Source organism: Fukomys damarensis, unplaced genomic scaffold, assembly GCF_012274545.1.
Source record: "Fukomys damarensis isolate Sample0158 unplaced genomic scaffold, DMR_v1.0_HiC HiC_scaffold_6, whole genome shotgun sequence".
NCBI lineage: Eukaryota > Metazoa > Chordata > Mammalia > Rodentia > Bathyergidae > Fukomys > Fukomys damarensis.
The window spans coordinates 15,264,184-15,271,131 of NW_022900918.1; the positions used below are offsets into that span (position 1 = coordinate 15,264,184).

General features: G+C 38.6%; 2 long non-coding RNA genes across 2 annotated transcripts in view; one reads left to right on the forward strand and one right to left on the reverse strand.

Moving 5' to 3' along the window:
• Positions 1 to 6,948, forward strand: part of LOC117285126 — a 145,121-nt gene that overhangs the window by 101,399 nt on the left and 36,774 nt on the right. The gene's annotated exons all lie outside the window — the stretch shown is intronic.
• LOC117285127 overlaps positions 1 to 6,948 on the reverse strand; it is a 176,590-nt gene that overhangs the window by 2,296 nt on the left and 167,346 nt on the right. The window lies entirely within an intron of this gene.

The following is a 6,948-nucleotide window of genomic DNA, read 5'->3' on the forward strand; positions in this document are numbered from 1 at the left end:
CACAGCTTGTAGAAGGCATTCGGTGGCTGACCATGAATGACACTCACATACTGGCACGGATAGGAAGCAGTTTGCGGTGGGGAGAGATCCACAGGAGTATATGGATTTGGGCTTTTTCTACCTGATATTTCACTGGTCATGTTTTACTGTTTCTCCTGGATGGTGTGCCATAGAGTACAATAAATCTCAGTTTGTTTATATTCTGGGTCCGTATTTGCACTTTGGTGATTATATTTGAATTCATGCTAGATCCTTTTTTTCAAGAACTTGAGCATAATCTTCTCATTAATCCTGTCCTGTTTGTCTGTTATTAATAGGCCACTGTACAATGTATTCTGCTGCAAAACTCCACCAGGCATGACTAATTCAGATAATTAATTTGCTAGAACATTAACACCATCAAATGAGCTTGCTAAACCGGTAAATTTAAAGTAAATTAAACTTAATTTGCAGGTTATTGCAATTAAGTCTGCCTTGTCTTTCTGAGGGATTTCAACATCCTCAGTATTTAAGAGGCAATCATAATGCATGCAAGAGGGCGGGCTTTTTGGCTAATTAACACAAGAGTCTAATCTGCTTTTCAATTAGGGTGAATGTTTATAATGTGCTGGTGACAGTGTTGCGATCCGTGCAGCATAACAGGAGTGCATGGCATAATTATAGCTGAAAAGAAAAGCTCATGCAGGGCCTTTTTAGGGGTTAATGAGACATTGGCAGCTTCCAGCTGAGGAGATCGAGCCAGTTTAGTGTAGCTTCAAGAGGAAACCACCCATAGGGGTTTCCTTTGAAGTGTCAAAAGGTCCCCTTGTTCTGGGTGGCTTATGTTTCATTTGTCTGAGTGGCATATCAAAAATTGATGAGCTGCCAGCAGCAGTCCCTATGACATTAATTCACCAATTGTGTTTCTAATAGTTTCATCCTTAAATAAATTTGGCTGATGAGAATGGTAAGGAGAGTCAGAGTCCTGAAAACAATGACAGGGGCCACTCCAGTGCAGGGTTTTTATGCAGCACAAACAAATGTAGCGGCGGTAAATGTTAAAGGCAAGCCCCACCTACTGCACCCCAGGTTATTAGCTGGGGGAAGACAAAGATGTATTGTGCCTGTGCCTTCTGCTGAGCACCAGTGGCTCAGAACAGCAATAAAGATGTGGCCTGCACTGGCACTTGGTTTAAAGTCTTAATTGTACAGGACAAGGATCCTAGGCTGAAGCCTCAGAAGATGGAACTCTACGAAGCTAGGACTAAAGTCCACTTGGAAACTCTCTTAATTAAGCACCTGTGTGCCAGGGCTGAGACTGGGAAGAAGCATAAGTTAGTGCCTCCATTTAGAATAAGGATATGAATAGTGTCTCCTTCATGTACAGTAAATGCTAAATAAAGCAAGGTAGTTGAGGCCCAGTGTGAAGTTGAGTTGGTACAGTACACTGTAAATGATCTTTTCTGGTACTTTTATGATCTAGTTCACATAAAGAGATGCAAAATCGTGGTACTTTTCTGTGGTTATATGAGGAAAATGATTATTTACAAATAGGTAGCTGTTTCTTAAATGAAGATCATACATGACATCCCCCAAAATTATCTAGGTTGGAATAACAAAAGTCATACTCTCAAAATATTTAGATGGGCAAATGGAAAGTAAAGACATCAAAAACCTGCACAAAAGTAAAAATTTTTATGGCTTTAGTGTGACATATTTTGAGAATACCAAATTATATCTTGCGACTATAAGCACATTACAAATATAATCTTTTGTGTAGCATGCATGTGAAATTCACTAGGTAAGTCACTCCTGTATACAAATACCACCATTGTACAGATATGAATAAGGTAGTCAAATAAATTATTCCAGTTACTTGTGGAAAGACTAGTCTAATTATCCAAATTAACTGCAAAGTCTCCTAAATTACTGGTGTTATACAGCCAGACATATACAAAGAAAATAAGACATATTACAACAGATGTTGACAAATAAATTCATTTATTCATTCATTTATGTGGGTACTCTTTGAGCATATATTACATGCCAGACACTGTGCACTGGGACTAAGGTAGTGAACAAAAGATAGGTAAAATAACTCTATTTTCGTGAGGCTTACAAAACACAGAAAACCATCCATTTGTAGTAAATATGATGGTGAATGATGAATGTAATGATCAATAAAACAGCAATGTAACAGACTAACTCAAGGATGACATTACACTGGGTGTTAGGGAAAGCCTTTCCAAGGAAATGACATTTAAAGTAAGAAAGGGATGCTTTAAGGAATTTTTTTCTTTTATAATCCTTCAGCACAGCTGCAATGAAGACAACACTCACAGACTACAGGGAGGAAAATGAGCACACAGAGGGCAACATTTAAGAAGGTACTCACAAAGGTGTGAGAGTCTGTGCTTGTCACTTTCCCATTTCTGATACAAAATACCCAACATCCACAACATAAAAAAGAAAATTTTATTTTAGAACATTATTGTAATAATTAATCATTGAAAGATTATTTCAGTCCATGCATGTTGAACTGACTCCAAGGCAGAGAGAGGTAGAGAGGCGCGATGGAAGGGTATAGCGAAGTAAAGTTTTTCACATCCTGGTAGCAAGAGCCAGGAAGGAGCAGGGGGTGGGGGGCAAAGACAGAGACAGACAGAGACAGAAAGCCAAGGACAAGAATATTACTTTCAAGGTCATAGTGCCAGTGACCTACACCCTCCAACACAAGATGTTTTGGGGACATTTAGATATAAACCATAACATTCCACCACCGATCCCCAAAGACCCCTGTCCATTCCACTATACAAAATACATTTGGGCTATCTCTGAGAGTTATCAGAGCCTTAACAATTCCATCATTGCTGAATAAAGGTCCAGTGTTTCCTCCAAGACTGAAGGCAAACTCTTAGCTGTGAGCTCCTGTGAAAATGAAAAAGAAAGTTAATTGCTTTCAACATATAATGGTACAGGATAAAAATTCTCATTCAAGAAGTAATAAGGTTAGAAGGAATGGGACAAAGGCAAGGCCAAAAACAAGCAGGGCAAAGATTACATCCTAGAACTCTGTGTCAAGCACCTAGGACAGCTTGAGGCAAGGTGTGAACTCCAAAGGGCTTGAGTGACCCTGCTTTTGTGGCATTGGCAAGGTTGCGCTTGGGCTGCTTCTACACTGCCTGTGGCTTTTTTCAACAGATATACCATGTTCTTGGCACCTCCAACTTCCTCGGATCTACACTGCACTTAAACTTTTACTTTCTCAGCTTCATTAATTGTCCTCTCAAGGGAAAATGGCTAGCCTTTCTAGGCTTCCTTTGAAATCTGAGTAGATGCCTCCATGACCCTATAGCTCTTACATTCTGCATACCTGTAAAACCAGCACAACATAGATGATGTAAGGCCTATCACTACCTAGCATTAGGTAGACCCTTTTGGACCATGGCTGCAGTGATCTCTAAGTGTCTGGAAGGTTGCATGTTGAAATGAATCCTAGGGAACCAATTCCCTAGGCAGCCTAACTTAGGCAGCTACTAAGTACTACTTAGGTACTACTACTCTAGTACCCTCTTCTCAAATTAAACTTTTATATGTTTGAGCCTGCGATGGATGGGGTCTTGCTGATTCCTGAGATAACTTCAAACATCTTTCCCATTGTCTGGATGCAAATTCCTTGGCTTCTTTCTAGTGCTAATCTTTTCAGTAGCCACAATCTTTGTGATCCCAAATTTGTAGACATTTCCTTTCTAAAAATGCAAACTTTTCAACTTACCTCTACTTTTTGTTCTTGATTTTCATGGTATATCTGGCTAAAAGCAGTCAGCAGTTCCCATGCCAAAGCCTCAGTGTTGGGCCTCCTTGAAATTTCCTTTGCCAGATCAATTATTTCACCACGGTTAATGTCAGTCTCATGCAAAGTCTAAATACACAGGCAAAATGAAGACAAGTCTTCTTCCAGAGTATAACACAGATGACCTCTAGTGCAATAGCTAGTGAGGTTTCTGTTCCCCACTGAAACCTCCTGAGTCTGGCCTTTACTGTCCACATTCCTATCTGTTCTTCTGAACTCTGACCAGTATTGCACATCAAGCACTGCTCATTACATTCTAGTGCTTCACTAGTCTGTATTGCTAAACTTTTTCCAAACTCTTTCCGCAAACAAGCTTCCAAAGGCTTCTGAAACACATCATCAGGTACATTCACAGCAATGGTCCACTGTTATTACCAGTTTTCTGTATTAGCCACTTTCCAGCTGCTGGGAAAAAATACCCAACACCAGCAACTTAAATAAGTTTATTTTGGATCACAGTTTCAATCTATGCATGAGTGGCTGGCTTCAAGGTAGAAAAGCACAGTAGAAGTACACAGCAGAGGGAAGCTGCTTACCTCATTACAGCCAGAAAGGGGTGAGGCAAAGGGAGAGAGAGAAAGAGAGAGAGAGAGAGAGAGAGAGAGAGAGAGAGAGAGAGAGAGAGAGAGAGAGAGAGAGAGAGAAAGGATGCACATAGGACAAAAATACCCTTCTATGCTGGGCATGGTGATGCACACCAGTAATCCCAGCACTTAGAAGGCTAAAGCAGAACAGTCATAAGTTTGAGGCTAGCCTGGAATACACTGTGAGTTCAAGGCCAACCTGAACTACATAGTAGATCTTGTCTCAACTCACACACACACACACACACACACACACACACACACACACACACACCCTTCCTTCCAGGTCATGCCCCGAGTGATCTGTCACCTCAGATCAGGCCCCACTTCAAATATGAGACTTTGGGGGACATTTTAGATCTAAATCATAACAGAATAACAGTGATAGCTTCCTCAAGATTGTGCCCCAGGCCAGTCCTTGCATCCTCGAAGTCCAGGCCTGGTAGAGCCTTACTCTTTCGCAGATCCCCCAGAGTTACTCTCCAGATATGATGGGTTCAATATACCAGGAATTAGTCCTAGAATGATTCTTTTTAATATCACTTTAAATATTTAGTAACTGTGGAGATACACACTTATGGGTAAAGTCATAAACAAAACATGCATCATTAGAACAAGCTTTTTGTAATTTTCTTAAATTAACAATCTCTTTTTTTTTCCATTACCAGGGATCAAACTCAGGACTGTGTGCTTGAAAAGCAGGTGCAGTGCAATGAGCTAAATCCCCATCCCCAACAATCTATTTTGTTCTCATTAAAGACCAGAGAGGTAATAGCAGTCATTATTATATTGAAAGTAAAGTCTGCAAAGCATATAGCACAACCTTGGGCTATAGCAGGTGCTCAATAAATGGGAGCTGTTATTTCTAAATGTGATTAACACTAGATCTACTTTTAAACTTTTGTTCCTTTGACCCTGTGATGGATAGGGCCTTGCTGATTTCTGAGATAACTTCAAACATCTTTCCTATTGTCTGGATGCAAATTCCTTGGCTTGAATTCTGCATCATTTTGATTTTGCAATTTTAAACAATGTCTTAATTTTTAAATATATATAACTAGCTTTTAAATATTTGCACTGGTATTTACTGTTACTTTTCTTACACTAATAAATACATTCTATAGCATATTAAAATTTTGTTACTTTTCTGGTAGCTTTTTAAAAAATTTTAATCTTTATTTTATTTTTTAACTGAAGAATAATAATTATATATATTTATGGGGTACTATATCATGTTTTAATATATGTCTCTATTATGAAATCATCAAATCAGGGTAATCAGCATATCTATCCCCTCACATACTTATGGTTTGTGGTGACATCATTTAAAATCTATTCATTTAGCTCTATTGCTCTGGAACACAGCCACAAAGAAGCAGAGTAAAGATTATAACTCAGAAGTTCTAATTCAGATTTCAGATCTTTCTACTCTTTGCCACCCACAATTAGAGGAAAAGTCTTTTAAACTTCCAAGTCTGGATGGGTGAGAAACCATAATTATGACAGGGTACTCAGTCATCAGAAAGTGAGAAAAAGAGGAAGACATTACAGTATGAAGCCAGGAATCTGAACTGCCTGTAGCTCAACTGTTTATGGAACATTTTCCTCAGTGTCCGTGAGTCAGAGTAACCTAGGATAGAGATTGTGCTGTATTAACTAACTATACCAAAGTCTCAGTGGCTTCAAACAACTAAGTTTAATTTTCATTTATGTGACAGAGTTTATAAGCCACTTAATCATTTAAGATCAAAGTTCTATCTCAAAGTGGATATCTATAGCCAGAAACACAAGAAAGGGGGAATCCAGTGAGTCATAACCTCTCTGTATCCCAAAATTATACTTTCCCCAGTTCGCTGAATTTTCTGTTTAATCAGCTATAGCATCACACTCGCAGGCACCAAAGCTCCAAATATGGGACTCCCCTTTCAATCTATCTCTCCTGCAGCCCTATTAAATCTTGTATTTTCTGCCTTTGTCATAATTCTGATATCTTCATTTGAGGAAGAATATCTTCAGATCAATGTACTGTATATAAAGACACATACCACAAATACCACTTGAGAAACAGGCCTTCACTGCACAAAATATATGATTTATCAGAAAGACAGCAAAAAGGACACAGGCTTTGGGTTCATAAGCCCTGGGTTTCTAGTCCAGGATGTTCCCTATAATATTTTGTGGGTCGCATGCTTTCTATATGCATGGATTTCTTTATCTGTAAAATGGGTATGATAGAAATCTTATCCCAAATGGTTGTGTTGAGGATTAAAAGTCATAGGTGTTCAAGTGCTCTATAAGTTATAAAAATCCCCATACACATGGCAGAAATTATAGTTATTAATATTAGTGTGAGCCAGGCAGTAATACTGGAAGCAATTAGCAGCTGTTAATATAATAAACTGAATTTACTTGTCCTAATGAACTATAGAATGACTTTATTTAAAAGGTAGAGACAATTGTTAATTTATTCAAGCATGAATTAAACACATCTCATGGATCCAATAGATTTTTTTTTTTTTTTTGGTACTGGGG